This window comes from Chelonoidis abingdonii, chromosome 2, assembly GCF_003597395.2.
Source record: "Chelonoidis abingdonii isolate Lonesome George chromosome 2, CheloAbing_2.0, whole genome shotgun sequence".
In the NCBI taxonomy this organism is placed as follows: Eukaryota; Metazoa; Chordata; order Testudines; family Testudinidae; genus Chelonoidis; species Chelonoidis abingdonii.
This window is the reverse complement of record NC_133770.1, coordinates 2,924,379-2,940,374: the sequence shown is the minus strand read 5'-3', so window position 1 is coordinate 2,940,374 and position 15,996 is coordinate 2,924,379. Positions and strand designations below refer to the sequence as shown.

The following is a 15,996-nucleotide window of genomic DNA, read 5'->3' as shown; positions in this document are numbered from 1 at the left end:
TACCCCCGCAGCCTGGGTGGAAATGGGGGGGAAGTCCACACAGGGTGTTAAGGGGCACCTTACGTGGGCCAGGGCCAACTGCTCCGCCTCTCCGTGGAGTTCTGCTGCAGCCTTCACCACAACCAGCTGTGCCACTCCTCCAGCTGTCCCTGCAAACTGCTTCACTCCGCTCACTGTTCCATGGGCTGCTCCAACATGCTGCAAACTGCTCTGCCAGCCGCTTAACAATAGGTCTTCAGGCTCCCCCACTAGTTAACACAGCACTCGGTGATCTCAATTCAGCTGTTAGTAGGGGAGCCCTGGTGCTGGTGCACTATTGGCTCAACATGAATTCAGCTCAGCAGTCTCTAGATAAACTCCTAATAGAATCAAAATTAGCTCTACTCTTTAACAGTGGAGAGAGGAAGATGTGTAAGTGGTGTTCCAGGCCTTCAAAAAGAGGGAGCCCCCAGTCCCCAACCTCTCTCAATTGATGGGGTTTTGGAACCCATGTCCCATGTTTAGCAACTACCACCCAACTGAGGTTGAGTCATTTCTGTCACAAAGCAGTCCCACAGCATCCTCAATCAGGGTGACAATTTTTTGTTTTTCCTCCTGCCCCAATAACAAAGAAATTGGGGATCCCAGAGCTGTTAAAATCATCATCCCAAGCTGCTGTGGAGTTATGCTAAGTGGGGGGTGGATGCCAATGCAAATTCTTAAAATTCTTTTCACACTCTCTACAATTCCCCACCAGATGTCAGGGTAGCGCTCATCCTGACTCTGCTTACACTTTTATACCTCTATAACTAGCTAAGTGATAAGAACACACCTAAATTCTTAAAGTATAGGCCTTTGCAGACAGGCCTGAATATCTATATCCTAACAGTGGAGATCTCTTTGCTGCACAGTAACATAATCGATCATGTGTCAGTGCTTTGAATGAGGGGCATCCAGGTCATCCTATACTTGTTGGCCAGTTAAAACAGTGTTGATGACTAGGAAGTACTCAGTACCTTTGGAAAGGAGTGACAAGCTGTTGCCATTCACATTACTCACCCCACAATGACCATTGCCCTTGGCACTGAAATCATCTAGAATGATAAGCTTGTCATTACATGGGACCAACTTGATGATGTGATCAAGGGGTCCACAGAAGTCTTTATCCTCATCTGGATGGATTATTGTCGGTGCACATGTGCTGATGACAGCAGCATATCAACCTTTAGCAAGACCAATGCACCAGAGCGTAAGTGTGTCGCTAACAGCCTTCGGCAGCGACTCCAGTTCATGCCCAATCAAAGAACTGATGGCAAACCCCACAGCAGAGCATCAGGGTTCATCCTCAGAATTGCCAATCCAGTGAAAAGTGTTACCAGCAACCACTTCTAGATGAGACTCATCACCAAGTCTTGTCCACTGAGTGAAGCGTATTGGACCAATATGCTATCAGATATGGCTGTTCTATGCTCAGGTCCACCACCTCTGTCAAAGAGCGTACAAATATTCTAAGTTGCAACATTTATTTGAGTCTTTCTTATATTTAAACCTAGAAAAGCTGGATGACCCATCAGGTGCAGGATTCTGACAGATTTGGGTCACTTTGTATGGACGGCACATGTGCAAATTTGGTCACACATAGAAACTGTGTGGGGATGGTGCATACTTGGTGCAGATGGAGTCTTCTGAGCTTCTAATTTGCCGAAATTTTGGCAAATTTATATGAGGACAACAAAAGATACATCCCTGCTCCTATGATAATCCTGCTGCCAAATTTTAAGTCCCTGAGCCAAAGCATGGAGATTCTGAAGTTTTTCATTCCAATGCTGCCTGTCCTGTGTGATTACCTTGTTCTCCCTTCCTTTATGGTGATCTTCTGCCATGTTCCCATTATCGTAACTGCTCTAAACTGTGAGATAGCTATTAAATAACACTGTAAAATGTTCTTGTGCGATCTGAAATTTATATGTATAAACTCATTTGCTGGGATGGCGAAAAGGGCAGGCTGAGAGGAAAAGGTCATTTTGTTTTTGTTGAAATATAGTTGAGTACGTTCATGGGCGAGTCCTTTCCTGTCTGTATCTGCAGAGTGATAACTAGGGGAAGTTTGTACCCACACTGTGCTAGTTTCCTGTTTTTGTATCTGCAAAATGAGCACAGAAACATCTGTGAATAGGCGTGGAGATCAACAACACTTTGATGAGGTTCCTGTTCCCTCTCCCAAATCAGCATTCGCTGCAGAGCTCTGTCTCCCACACTCAGACTAGTTTGTCTTCCCCTTCCTGTCTCTCTATCTGCAGCATTTGCAGAATATGTAGTCTGTGTGTGCATGCGTTACCCACAGTGAGATGGAGTTTCTTTCCCTTGCTGTCTCTGAACTGGGAGCAAGTGGACATGCCTTGAATGTGTGGTTTGGTCTCTGTACAGTTCAGGAGCTGTCTCTATCGTGGCTCCAAACTGGTTCTTCAAAAATTTGAGTTCTGAGTCATTCTCATACATAACAGGAGCTTCAACCTGACCACAGCATGATGCTCCCAGCACCTGCACCTGACAGGCCCCTGATTCCTCTCTGCTGCTGAAACCTTCCCACCCTCAGGGAAAAGCAACCTCCCCTCTGCCACACCTTCTCCCTTAGACTAATCAGCCCATCCCACCCTTAACTGCTATCCCTGAGATGCCCCTCACTGACCATGGGAGATGCATTATCTCAGGAACTGCAGCCTGACTGCACAGAAGGAGTGAGGTGTGGGATGCTCAGCGGAGCTGTTCAATGGCAGCCTGTTGCTTCTCGTTGCCAAAGTCTTTTTGAGCCTCTAGATCCCATTTTTCTTACAGCCGCAGCCAGGAAACAGCTTCGTGCTGAGCATCTCTTTGGTTTCCTCTCCAAAGGCCCTACTTCAGGCTTCTCAAACTGACACAGTTTGGCTACCAAGTTGTAAAGTTACCCGTGTTCTGAGATTCGCTGGCTGAGAGCAGAGTCTGGGTATCTATCTTACACCCTGCTACTATCCTCCCACATTTGACGCTGCATCCCTAGTGTCATGTTATTGAATTGAACTGAGACCATATAGAACATGGTTGCAACCAAAGTCCTATAGTGGCACCAAATCTTGTATAAAGGTGGGGGGTCAAATGCGGTGTCTAAGACAAAGTTATGGTTGGCTGGGTATGATTATGCTGTCTGTATGTGTGTATCAATTTTGTAGTTGAATTTATGAATATTGGCTCTATACTATCTGTTTTCAAACTTATGCTGTGCTTCTGGGTGACACCCCAGATGAGTTGGTGTTAGTTCTGCTTAGCCTGCTTGATGGCCCATTAAGGACCATCAGCTACACAATTGACCCATTGAGAGAAGGCAGATATGCCTTGTAACTCAGCAAAGTATGCAGGGACTTGCCCATGTGACTCCAGACTCCATTTTGCTGTAATTTTCCACAGTAAGAATAAAGAGGTTCTTAAACCTGGAAAAGACTATAAAAGGCTGAGGTCTCTTCTCCATCTTGTCTTCAGTCCTGCTTCTTACTTCTGGAGGGACTTTGCTACAAACTGAAGCTCTGCACAAAGGACTGAATGACCCATCCCAGCTGGGAATGTTCCAGAGACTTGATTTGAACCTGCAGTTTACTCCATCACTGTCCTACAAGCCTGAACTAAAATCTTTGGCCATCATATTATGTAATTGATTGTCCATTGTAAGCAATCTATGCTCTCATCTCTGGTTTTCCCTTATGAATTAACCTTTTTAGATTTTTAGATTTTAAGGACTGGCAACGAGTGTGATTTTGGTGTAAGATCTAATTTGTATATTGACCTGGGTCTGTGGGGCTTGGTCCTTTGGGATCAGGAGAACTTTTTTTCTTTTACTGGGGGTTGTTTTCATAACCATTCATCCCCCAGACGAGTGGCACTGGTGGTGGTACTGGGAGACTGGAGTGTCTAAGGAAATTGCTGGTGTGACTTGTGGTTAGCCAGTGGGGTGAGACCAAAAGTCCTCTTTGTCTGGCTGGTTTTGGTGCTCTTAGAGGTGGACAAAACCCCGCCTTGGGCGGTGTAACTGCCCTTGGCTGTTTTAGCGATTTGTCCTGGACTGGCACTCGTCGGTGGTGGTCCCCGCAGACGCTGCATCGTCACACCTGGCCTCAGCAATGGTCTCTCTGAAAACACCACATTTGCCTGTCCTGGGGTGCCAGAACTTCCCCGGGCATTAAGTCGCCGATGCTCCTGATAAAACAACCCTGGGTCGCCAGTCCTTGTTCCCGTCCTGGCCTCTGCAAATAAAGGCTCTTTGTCCCATCTTATAATCCCCTGTCAGACATGGGACTTGACAGAATGGCAGTGAGTCTCAGAGCCCAGGTCTCACGAATGGAGCTTGCAGAACTTCACGCTATGGCAGTTAAAAAACAGATTTGTAGACTTGGGGTCAGGCTCTGAAGCTTGGGATATGCGTGGGTGGAGGGGATTCAGAGCCTGAGCTCCAGTCTGAGCCCAAACATCCACATGGCTATTTTTTAGCATTGCGGCACAAGTTCTTAGAGCCCGACTTTGTAGAGCCAGGCTCTGGATGGCTGCCACGGGTTTTTGTGCTGGGTGATGATATATCCTTTTGTAACCTTCTACCAGGGCGGAGCCAGCGGCAACCAGGGCCAGTCAATATCATATACAACACAGACAGGCCTAAGGCCCCACCCTAGTGACTGGGAAAAATTACACAACCCCCTAGGATGCCTCTGAGGAGCAATAACTTCTCCTCTTCATAATGCACAGAGTCTGAGTGTAGAAAAGAAAGGTTTTTAAAGTGAGGTAGCAGTAACTTGACGTTTATTTGGGAAGCACACTGTAAACAGGGTTTCATATACACCATGAGTAAAGAGCATACCCCAAGTAGGTTGCTGCGCAGAGTCCTTTCCCCCTTCGGTTCTTTAAGTTCCAGCAACCCAATAGTACCGCTGTATACTACTCGACTGCTTCTTTGCCACCGCACTCACAGTTGCATGCACCTTTGGTCATGCAGACCCAGAGTTCAAGAGATGTTCTGCGGAGTTGTTCAACCTCCCACACCTTCGGGCCATCTTGGCTCACTCTTGCTGGCTTCCACTGTTCACCACCCCCCTCTGCTAGCCACCCTGCTGCACATCCAGCAGCCCCTGCTCAGTGGTTCTCCCGTACTCTCCCCCAAATGCCTGCTGGCTGCACCTCTTTGACTCACCAGTCACTTGCTCACCAGCTGACTATCAGGGCTTGTCTACACTACACAGCTTTGCAACACACACAGCCTTGTCGCTAAAAGTCAGCATGTCTGAACGCTCTCTGCAGGTATTTTGTTTGGTACTTTTGCTGACAAATACTTTCAGCCCATAAGCAGTGTTAGATGTGTTGGCAGGAGAGTGCTCCTGCGACAAAGTTGCGTTCACGCTGCCATTGGATAGAGAATAAGACTGAGAATATATTGTTGCCTTATATTAAATCCATGGTACGTTCACATCTCGAATACTGTGTACAGATGTGGTCTCCTCACCTCAAAAAAGATATCTAGCACTAGAAAAGGTTCAGAAAAGGGCACTAAAGTTAGGGGTTTGGAGAGGTACCATATGAGAAAGAGTTAAAGAGGTTAGGACTCTTCAGCTTGGAAAAGAGGATACTAAGGGGGGATATGATAGAGGTATATAAAATCATGAGTGATGTGGAGAAAGTGGATAAGGAAAAGTCATTTACTTATTCCCATAATACAAGAACTAGGGGACCCCCTCCCTACCCCTCAGGCTCCCGAGCCTGGCTGCGAGGCCTTCGACGTGGTGGCGCTCTGGCTCACCAACACTTGCTGCCTCATCAACTGCCTGAGACAGTACGGCAGGGACCAGAGCTACCGGCTGGCCAACACCCCCAAGCAGAACCAGCACTGCCTGAGGAATTTCGACCTTGCCAGCCACTGCCAGAGCCTGGGTGACCTGGCCATCCAGATCTACCAGCAGCTGATCCGCCTGGCACAGAAAAAACTGAAGCCCGTGATTGTCACCGCCACGCTGGAGAGCGAGACCATCCAGGGTTTGTCGTCAGCCAGGCCCCCCGGTTACCGCAAGCAGCCGGCGGCTCCCGCCTACACACTGGACTCGCTGCTCCAGCAGCTCAGCTCCCTCCAAGAGGCGCTGGGCAGGCACCAGCTGGAGCCTGTGGTCATGGGCCAGGCCTTCTGGCAGCTCCTCTTCACCGTTGGCAGGGTGGCCCTCAACTACCTGCTCCTGAGGAGCGACCCTGTTCCTGGAGTCAAGGCGTCCAGTTTCGGTACAACGTGAGTCAGCTGGAGTAGTGGCTGCGGGCCAAGGGCCTCCAGCAGAGCAGCGCCATAGATGTCCTGCAGCCCCTCATCCAGGCTGCCCAGCTGCTACAGGTTAAGAAGACGATGGAGGAAGATGCTGAGGCCATCTGCTGCCTGTGCACGGCGCTGACTACTCCGCAGATCATGAAGATCCTGCGGGCCTACACGCCTGCTGCCAGGCTGGAGGAGCGCATCAGCCCCAGCTTCATAAGCAACGTAGAGAACCGGCTGGTGGAGCAAACTCCAGCCAGCCCCTGCCAGCTGCTGGTAGACATGGCTCACCTGTTCCCCGTGCACCTGCCCTTCTCCTGCTCTCCCGTGCAGCTGGATGAGCTCCGCATCCCTGACAGCATTAACCTGACGTTTCTGACCCCAGCGAGAGCGACGCCGCAGCAATGCTCCTGGGGAAGATGCAGTCTCACAACCGTGCATGCAGCAGCCCGGGCTGCAGGGTACTGGCTGCCGTGCCCTAGAAATGCCCTTTTCCTTGGAAAGAAGCCAATGGCTCAGGTTGAAATTTCAGGGTGCAGACATGAGGTTGTTGCACCGAAAGGACGGCTCCAAAGGGCTCCAGAAACGTCCCCTTCTAAAATTCAAAACTCTGGCAGGAATTTCCTCTTGGAAATGTCCACTTGCCCAGCTCTACTGCATGCCCAGCACATCTCTCCCCAATCTGAGCCCGAGGGCTTTTTGCAACGAGCCCTCAGGAAATGCTGTGCATGAGGGTAAATGTGCCTTGGTAGCCATTAAATAAGAATCCTGCACATAATTTTCTCCATCATTTTCTACTTGAACTAGGTGGAATTTGGCTTCACATTTTTAAATTTCCATATCCAATTCCTTCATTCTGTTGACTTGCTGATGAATGGTATGATCTTGGGAAATGATCAGATAAATCGATGTCTCCATATTGTCTCGCTCATGGAGAGTATTGTCCTGCTTAAGTTTGGCCAGTTTCCTGAAAGTCTTTCTAACAATCCTCTTTTGCTTATCCACTGGTGAAGTCCTCGCTGTGCTTCTTCACCACCCTCTTGATGCCGCTGACGGCGGCGGCGAAGACTGAATGGATCCAGTGCTCGTCGTGGCTGGAGTCCGCATGCCGGAAGCATATGAACAGGACGTAAGCCAGCAGCACGGGGAGGGCGCCGGGACTGTGCTGCAGTTTGAAATCTGTGATGATGTTCCTGATGAGGCATCCTTCATCCTCTGCTTTGCACCCCAGCATGCCCCTGAATGCCCCAGCTGGACACGGGACATCGAGAGGCGTTTCCATCTCTTCCACCTTCACCTTCTGCTCCAGCAACCGGGCCTCTCCGCTTGCTGTGAGATCCTGGATTTGCTTCATGGAGGTTTTCAGCTGCTTCTGAAGCTTGAGTCACCTCCTGACAGTCCAGCTCCTATGGCCCAGGATCCTGCCTCTGTCCCTCCCCCTGCCCCTTCTTCTTACCCCAGCCCTGCCCCTGCTCCTGATCCCAGCCCTGCCCCTGCTCCTAACCCCGTCCCTATCCCCTCCACCTCACGCAATGTTATTGCTGCCCCTGGGGCCGTCTCCTTCCCTTTCCCGGAGGATGACCCACAGGGAGGGGCCTTTGAGTTTTCCAATCCTGACCCAATAGGGGCTGCACTCTTCCCTCCGCCGCCCCCCATTGAGCCGGGATCTGGGGTGGCCCATGTGGCGCCGGCCCATCGAGCACCACATCAAGGGTCCGCCCTTTACCTGCCCATTTCAGTAGGCCATGGGGCTGTGCCAGAGGCCCCACCGGTGGATCATCGGAGGCCAGTGACCCAACCCCCCCTACACCGAGAGAGGAGCTGCGGGAGTTTCTAGAAGACGTCTGGGGCTCCCGCAACAAGATACCGCTTGCTCTCCAGCGATGGGGGGATTTTCACCAGATCCTCCGGGCAGCGAGGGCCCTCATGGGGGAGGGCAAAAGGACCAGGAAGTAGGGTGCTGCGGCTTACCAGTGGGTCCACAGCTTCCATGACTCCTTGCTCGCCTTCGGGGTGGGTCACGATTTGCTGCGCTGCCCAACAGGGGCCGTGAGTGCCCCTGCCAGCGAGGATCCCCCCCAGCCTTCCTCATGGCACTCGTCACCTTTGCCACATTGAACACATGGGGCTTTAGAGTGGGTTTCCGCAGAAGCCAGGTGCTCTCCTTCCTTCAGGAGGGGGGTTACTCTGGTTTTCCTGCAGGAGACCCACATGGATTCAGCCGCCGAAGCCAGCTGGCAGCTGAAGTAGGGGGACGGGGTCTACTTAAGCCATCTCACAGCCCGTACTGCTGGAGTGGCAACCCTGTTCTTCCCCGACCTATGGCCCGAGGTGCTGGGAGTCACCAAGGCTGTGCTGGGCCGCCTGCTGCACCTCTGGGTCCGCATGGAGGGGCTCGTGGTCAACCTCGTGAACGTCTATGCCCCGACATCGGGCCCGGAGCGGCTGCAGTTCTAATCAGCAGGCGTCTGCCTTTCTCGGCTCCTTAGATCCTCGTGAATGCCTGGTCCTGGGGAGGGACTTTAACACCACCCTCGAGGAGCGGGACCGCTTGGGGACCGAGCAGAACCCGGCCACTGTGGACGTCCTCTGGGAGATTGTGAACCATCACTCCCTGGTGGTCGTCTGGCATGACCACCACCCGGAAAATGTCTCCACGTTTACCTATGTCTGGGTGGAAGCCCATCGCTCGTGTCACTCCTGGTTAGACCGCATCTATTTGTCATGTTTCCATCTTTCATGGGCCCAGTCCTCCAGCGTCCGGCCGGCCGCTTTTTTGGACCACCACCTCATCACTGTGACGGCCTCTCTCCGTGCGGAGAGGCTGGGGCCGGCCTATTGGCATTTTAACAACTGCTTGATGGAGGATGTGGGCTTTGTGGCATCCTTCCAGGAGTTCTGGCTGGCCCGGCGAGGGCAGCAGCGTGGCTGCTCCATCCGCTCGGCGCCCAGCTCGCTGCGTCGGAATCGTTCCGTGGAAGAGATGGAGCGCGCCCGTTTTCTCTCGAACGGCCCACCATCGTCTGACTACACCTCAGGCGCAGTGCGCCAGAGAGATGCGGCGAGTAGAGCAGCGAAAGAGAGGGCGTCTTAGACTGGAGAGGCGTCTGGCCACCAGCCCGAGATCCTTCCCTTTGCGGAGCATGCCGGGAGAACGGGAGGAGCTCCGGGTCCTCGAAGACCATCGGCCCATGTGACCGATGCGATTCTGGCGGACCCAACTGGATGCCAAATCAGGACCAATTGCTCAAACAGGGGCAGTCATGCCCAGGCTGGGTTTTCCACCTCTAGGCAAACCAAACCAGCCAGACAAAGATTCGGCGTCACCCACTAGCTACCACAATCACACAAGCAATTTCTTACACACTCCAGTTCCCAGTATCCCACCAGTGCCACTCTCGCCTGGGATGAATGGTTATGAAAACCAACACCCCAGTAAAGAAAAAGGTTCTCTTCGATCCAAAGGACCAAGCCCAGACCAGATTAATATACACTCAGATCTTACCACAAATCACGCTGTTGCCAATCCTCTGAAGCTAAATCTAAGGTTTATTCACAGAGGAAAAAAGCTAGAGATGAGAGCTAGAATTGGTTAAATGGATTTTAATTACATACAGTAAGATGCAAAGTTCTTAGATGAGGCCTGTGGCAGTGATGGAGTAAACTGCAGGTTCAAATCAAGTCTCTGGAGTGCATTCCCACTGGAATGGTCATCAGTCCTTTGTTCGGAGCTTCAGTTTGTAGCAAGTCCCTCCAGAGGTAGGAAGACAATGAAGACAAGGTGGAGATGAGGCCTCCGCCTTATATAGGCTTTCAGGTGTAGAACCTCTTTTGTTTCTACTGTGGAAGTTACAGCAAAATGGAACTTGCAGTCACATGGGCCAGTTTCTGCACACCCTGCTGAGTCACAAGGCGTATCTGCCTCCTCTCATGGGTCAGTTGTGTAGCTGATGGTCCTTAATGGCCTTCAAGCAGGCTAAACAGAAGCTGTCACCAACTTGTCTGGATCTTTCCAGAACACAGCACAAGTTTGAAATACAAGCAGCTACAGCAATATTCATAACTTCAACTACCAAATGATACAGACATACAGACAGCATAATCATAACCGTAACCCGTAACCTGGTCTTAGACACCTTATATGAACCCCCTTTACATAGATTTGGTGCCAACTACCAGACGCTTGTTCAACCCATGTTCTATATGTCCCAGTTTATATCAATAATGTCACAGCCCGGGTGCCTTTGTTCGATCCCGCATCTCGCCTCCTTCGAGAGATGGATCGCGGCTCCCCTTCTTTATGCCTGAGAAAAAGAGGGGGCCAAGAGCACATACCTGCCTTCTGTAGAGGACGGTACCCCCTCACGGATCGGCGGAGATGTGCGAGAGGGCAGGACCTTTTACGCACACTTTTCTCCCCGATCTGACCGATCCTGCCGCTTGCAGAGTGCTCTGGAACGGCGTTCCCGATGGTCAGTGCGAGCAACCGGGACCAGCTAGCTGCCTCTCTCCTGGCCGAGTTCTCGGAAGCCCTCCGTCGCATGCCACAACAAATCTCCAGGCATGGATTGGCTGACCGTGGAGTCTTACCTCATGTTCTGTGAGTTCTTGGCCAGACCGGTCACGGTCTGGGCCGAGTCTTTGCAGGGCGGGGTGCTCCCTCTCTCGTGCAGGCGAGCCATGCTTGCCTTTTGCTGAAGAAGGGGACCTCCGCGATCTAAGGAATTGGCGTCCCGTCTCGCTCCTCAGCATGGACTACAAAGTCGTAGCCAAGCCATTCTGCTGTGGGTGGGTCTGTGCTGGGAAGAGTGATCACCCAGACCAGACCTACAGGTCGGTCCGGGCCGTGCAGCTTTGATAACGCTGTATCTGTGTCTGAGATCTCTTGGAGTTGTGGCAGGGACAGTCTGTCGTTCGCCTCCTGTCCCTGGATCAGGAGAAGATTTGCGGGGTGGACCACGGGTACCTTGGACACTCTACGAGCACTAGGTTTTGGAATCCTGGTTTGTCGGGTTTTCTCCAGTGCTGTACGCTTCCGCAGAGTTTCTGGTCAGGGCTCAATGACCTGACGAGCCGGTTAGCTTCGTGGGTGGGAATATGGCAGGGGTGCCCCCTCTCGGCCAGCTGTACACTCTGGCGATAAGCCCTTCCTCTGTTTCCTCTGCAGGAGGTTGACGGAGTTGGTGCTTTGTAGCCGGAGCTGTGGCTGGTCCTGTCAGCGTATGCCGACGATGTGCTCTCATGGTCCAGGACCTAGGCGACTTGGAGCGGATGGAGGCTTGCCAGGCTGTGCACTCAGTGGCCTCCTCCGCCCGGGTCAACTGGGTCAAGAACTCTGGCCAATTGGCTCCCTCCCACCCGCGCTTCAGGCCATCCGGTGGACCATGGGTCCGCTGCTCTATCTCGGCATTTACCTTTCTGCCACGCACCCGTGTCTGCCGGAGAACTGGCAAGGTTTCCAGGGCAGGGTGACAGAGCGTCTCCAGAAATGGACCGGACTCCTCCAGTGCCTTTCCCTTCAAGGGAGGGCACTGGTGCTGTCATAAACAGATAGTAGGAATTAATAGAAGTAGGATCTGGGTCTTGGGGGTCCCTGGGCTAGGTTTTGGGGGGACTAGAGTGTACCAGGCACTGGAATTCCTGGTGGGTGGCAGCGCTACAAGTACTAAGCTGGTAATTGAGCTTAGAGGAATTCATGCTTGTACCCCATCTTTTGGACGCTAAGGTTCAGAGTGGGGATTTATACCATGACATGGTGTGCAGGGTATGGGACAGATAGATAAGATAGAGTCCAAAAGCCAGTGAGGTTTTTATTTCTCTCCCTGCTAGCTATTTGTAGGCAGACTGAGAGGTTTGGGTTTCTAAGCAAAAGCCAGTAGGATTTTTTCTTTCTCTTTGCCTGCTAGCTGTGTGTAAAGCAGACTAGAGGAGATTGGGTTAAAAGCAAGGGTCTGCAGGTTTTTTGGTCTCTCCCTTCTGAGTACTCTGAAGGCAGAGGGATTAGGGTTTAACAAGGATCTTTGTTAAACAAAGGGACTCCAGTTGTGAGTAACCATACACCAGCAAAACATATTTGCAAATCAATGGTTTTTTTTCTTTCTAACTCTGTCCGGAATAGCTAGGTAGAAGGAGTTAAAAAAAGACTCTGTTGCTAAGCAACCCTAAGGAGGCAACAGAGAAGCATCATTTCAGGCAGTAAACAGCAGAGGGCACCCCAACACCAGAAACACACACAAACTCCCTCCTCACATTTGAAAGTATCCTGTCCGCGATTGGTCCTCGGCCAGGTGACGCCATGCTTACTGAACTTGTTACCTTACAGTCAAAATGAATATCAAAGTACTTCTGTCCTATTAACTCCTACATCTGTTTATGAACAAAGCCCCCAAATCGCTGACAGTGTGGAACCACACCTGGCAGTGAATTTCTCCCTACGAACTCTAGAATAACAGATCAAATTAAACCATGACATCCTAATTCTGCCACTAATATGTAAAACTACAAGATTCTTCACATTGTAGGGACAATTTTTAACCAGTTTTGATCTGGGAACTTCCCCTGGAGCGTGCATTTAATTAATCCTTGAATCGTTACCTGCGCAGACATTTCCGGTTGGAGAGGGTCACCTCTCCACCCACCTTACATTCCCTCATCGTAGCACTGTCAGGCCATCAGCACATCTCCTCTGGGCTCGTAAACTGAACAAACCTGAAGTCTCTGAAAAAAGGCTTGAGAGAATTAACATGGTACTCTGGCTTTTAGGGAGGAATTGGAATCTATGAGGTATTTACAGCTCAGGTGCTCTTGTACCATGAAGCCCTCCCATGATGCTTTCCTCTTATTGGGCCCTGTTGCGCCTTCACGACCATAAGCTGGTCTCTGCTAAGGAAGCTCTCTGGTATTCTATCATACCAGGCCTTTGCTCTTTTTGAGCATCCTTTAGTTTTTCTTTAGCAAAAGGCTAAAGAGTGTGGAGGGTGTTTTGTAGGTTCTTCAAAGCTCCAGAATGTAGTTCCTGGAGAGAGGTAAACTCCTCCATTGCAAGCCTCACCATACTGTAACTGGTCCCTTTCAACCTCGTGGCCATACACCAGCTCAAATGGTGAACCCTACATACTGGGACTGTGGTCACCCAGTAAGCAAAGAGCAACTGCTTGCAAACACATAGGTCCCAGTCATGGAGTGTTCATTTACGAATTTACGGATCAGACCCCTCAAAGTTCCATTTAAACCTCTCATCGGGCCATTGGTTTGATGGTGGACGGTGGCACCAAGTGAATTCACCCATGAAGTTCCCACATTCTTTCATGGTCCCTGCCAGATATTTCCCTGAATCCGTAAAGGAATCGAGGGCCAACCTACTCTGGAAAATGTCTATTAGAGCCTGGCACACAGTTCTTACCCAATGTTTGCCTAGAGCTCTTGCTTCTGGCCTCGGTAGCAAGTCACGAAGTAAAGGTATGCTTTACTCTGGGGCTTTTTTGGGAAGGACCAGGAATATCCACAGCTACTCGCTGAAATAGACCTCAATTAGGGAGTGTGGCTGGAGGGGCCTGACCTAGTCCTGGGGCTTCCACTTTTTGGCACACCTCCAAGCACGGACCAATACTTGGCAACATCCTTTCCCACCCTCCAATGGAAGGACTCCAACCTGTCTTGGTTCTGTTCACCCCAGCATGGCCATCTGGGATATCATGGTGCTAAGCTTAAGAGCTTCCCCCAGTACCTAGTTGCAAACCACCAACGTTTTTGTGGATGCCAGTCTTCCGTGTCCACCATAAAGAGTCTACCCTTTATATAAAATCCTTGTTTATACCCAAAACGCGGACTCGGTATAGAAAGGAGAGGCGGTGGGTGTTCCGCGCCACCGCCCAAGCTTTTCTGAAGCTGTCATCTGCTCCTGCTCAGGCTGCAAACTGTTTCCTGGAGCGTGGTAGACACCCAGGTTCTTCCTTAACGTGGACTTAAGGCTGGTCTTCGGAAATGCGATGTAGGTGATGGTGGTTTCGTGCTGGAACAGCTCACCCCCGTGCAAAGGCCAGGTGGTGACGCTCTTGGTTGTGTCTGCTGCTTCTTGCAGTCAGGCTCACTGGCGCCCTCTTGAGCGTTGAGGGTTGAAGATGTGTTTGCAAGCGCTGGCGTCAGTGCTGGCAATGAGTCTGGCTCTGGTGCGGTTCCAGGTCCAGGTCTGGACTCGGAAGTACAATGGTGTTTGCAGTTCGTTGGCAGGGAATCTGGGTCCACTACTCTGTCTGGCTCTCGCACTAACAACAGACGAGGGCCCCTTGGATGCTCAGGAACAGGGAGGCTGGAAGCTTGCCGGCTGTTGGCCTGCGTACCAATTTCCCCCTTCATTGGCTCGCTTGCTAACCGTGTTGGCCAAGATCTTCCCCCAGAGCATGGGATGTGATAATTGTGTAGTAACTGCAATAATCCACATTACCTGACCAAGCCTGTGTACTGGACAGGCAGTTTAGTCTCGTCCGGCAAGTTTACAGCTTATGCCACAAGGGTAAATGTCACTGGCCTTGGGTTGATCGAATTTGGGGGCCATAAGGAACTGGTGGCTATAGCTACACTTTGCCCCCCCCCAGTGTCTCGTCCATCGATAACCTCCTCCTTCACCGCACTCTCAAATTTCCCTTCGCTCCGATGGGTTTTGAGAGCATACGGATTTGGGAAAAAAATCTTTGGAATGACGAGATATAAGAACTGTACTCAGTTGGGTCTTGGGGCGTTGGGCCTTTTATGTCCCAGTGCATTACAACTGAAAAGTCAGCCAGCTGGACTGGTAACATGGGCCGAGGTGAGTTAACTGGAGATGTGAGGTGGAGAGAATTAGGAGTCGCAGCTTTCCTTCGGTTGCCCTCGGTATCAAGGTGAATGTCGATGTGACCCTGTAATCAGTATCGCTCCCTTGAATGTAATTTTTTTTTTCTGCCACTGCTCACTCAGCTGGCTCCATCTCCCCTGCTCCACTTACATGGGGTTCCCATCTGTTTGATTACCTTTCGATTTCCTCCGAACACCCTAATAACTGCTCCAAGTTGTATTAGAGAGGTGCATGTCGTCCAGAGATTTAACATTAGCTCCTGATATCCAGGCATTTAAAGCTTTCCAATGTGTAGGGCTGATGGGGAATGACACATCTGTTTCCACCTTAGGGCTCTGAACCTCCGACGGCAATCTTCAGTGTTAGCCCCATTCTGATTTGGCCTTGGCTTGAAAAAAGTTTATAATCGTTCATTATTTTCCGAGCGTATTTCAGCCACCACCTCTGCTAGGGTGCCATGAGCATGGCCTCAGCTCTATCATGTACTGGTCTTCAACGATGCTGTATCCATGGCAGTCCTTTCAAAAATTTTCGAGAAGGCCCAGTATCAGCACGCCTTGTAGGGTGGAAATTTCTTGGATGTGAACAATAACTGAGAAGGTTTTAGGGTTGACTGGAGCATGCTGTCTAGCCCGCGCTAATTTCAGTTCATTGCTTTCTCTCCTTCCCCTCTTCCCTCTCTTTTTCTTTATTCTCCAGCTCTCTCCTGTGGACAGCCTCTCTTTCTCTTTCCTCTCGCCCATCTCTTTTTTGTTTTATTCTAGTTCTTGTATTTTCTTTCCATGTTGCTTGTGGCGCGTCGTCGTTGATTTATTTCCTCTGCCTTCCAGATTTTGCCCTTCGCTGTTTCAGGTTGTCATTGTAGTCATAGTTTTGC

At 50.8% G+C, this 15,996-nt stretch overlaps 1 pseudogene; it reads left to right on the top strand.

Annotated features, from left to right (window-relative positions):
- The first annotated feature begins 5,597 nt into the window (after positions 1–5,597).
- Positions 5,598–7,694, top strand: LOC116828399 (unconventional myosin-Vb-like; annotated as a pseudogene).
- Positions 7,695–15,996: the final 8,302 nt, after the last annotated feature.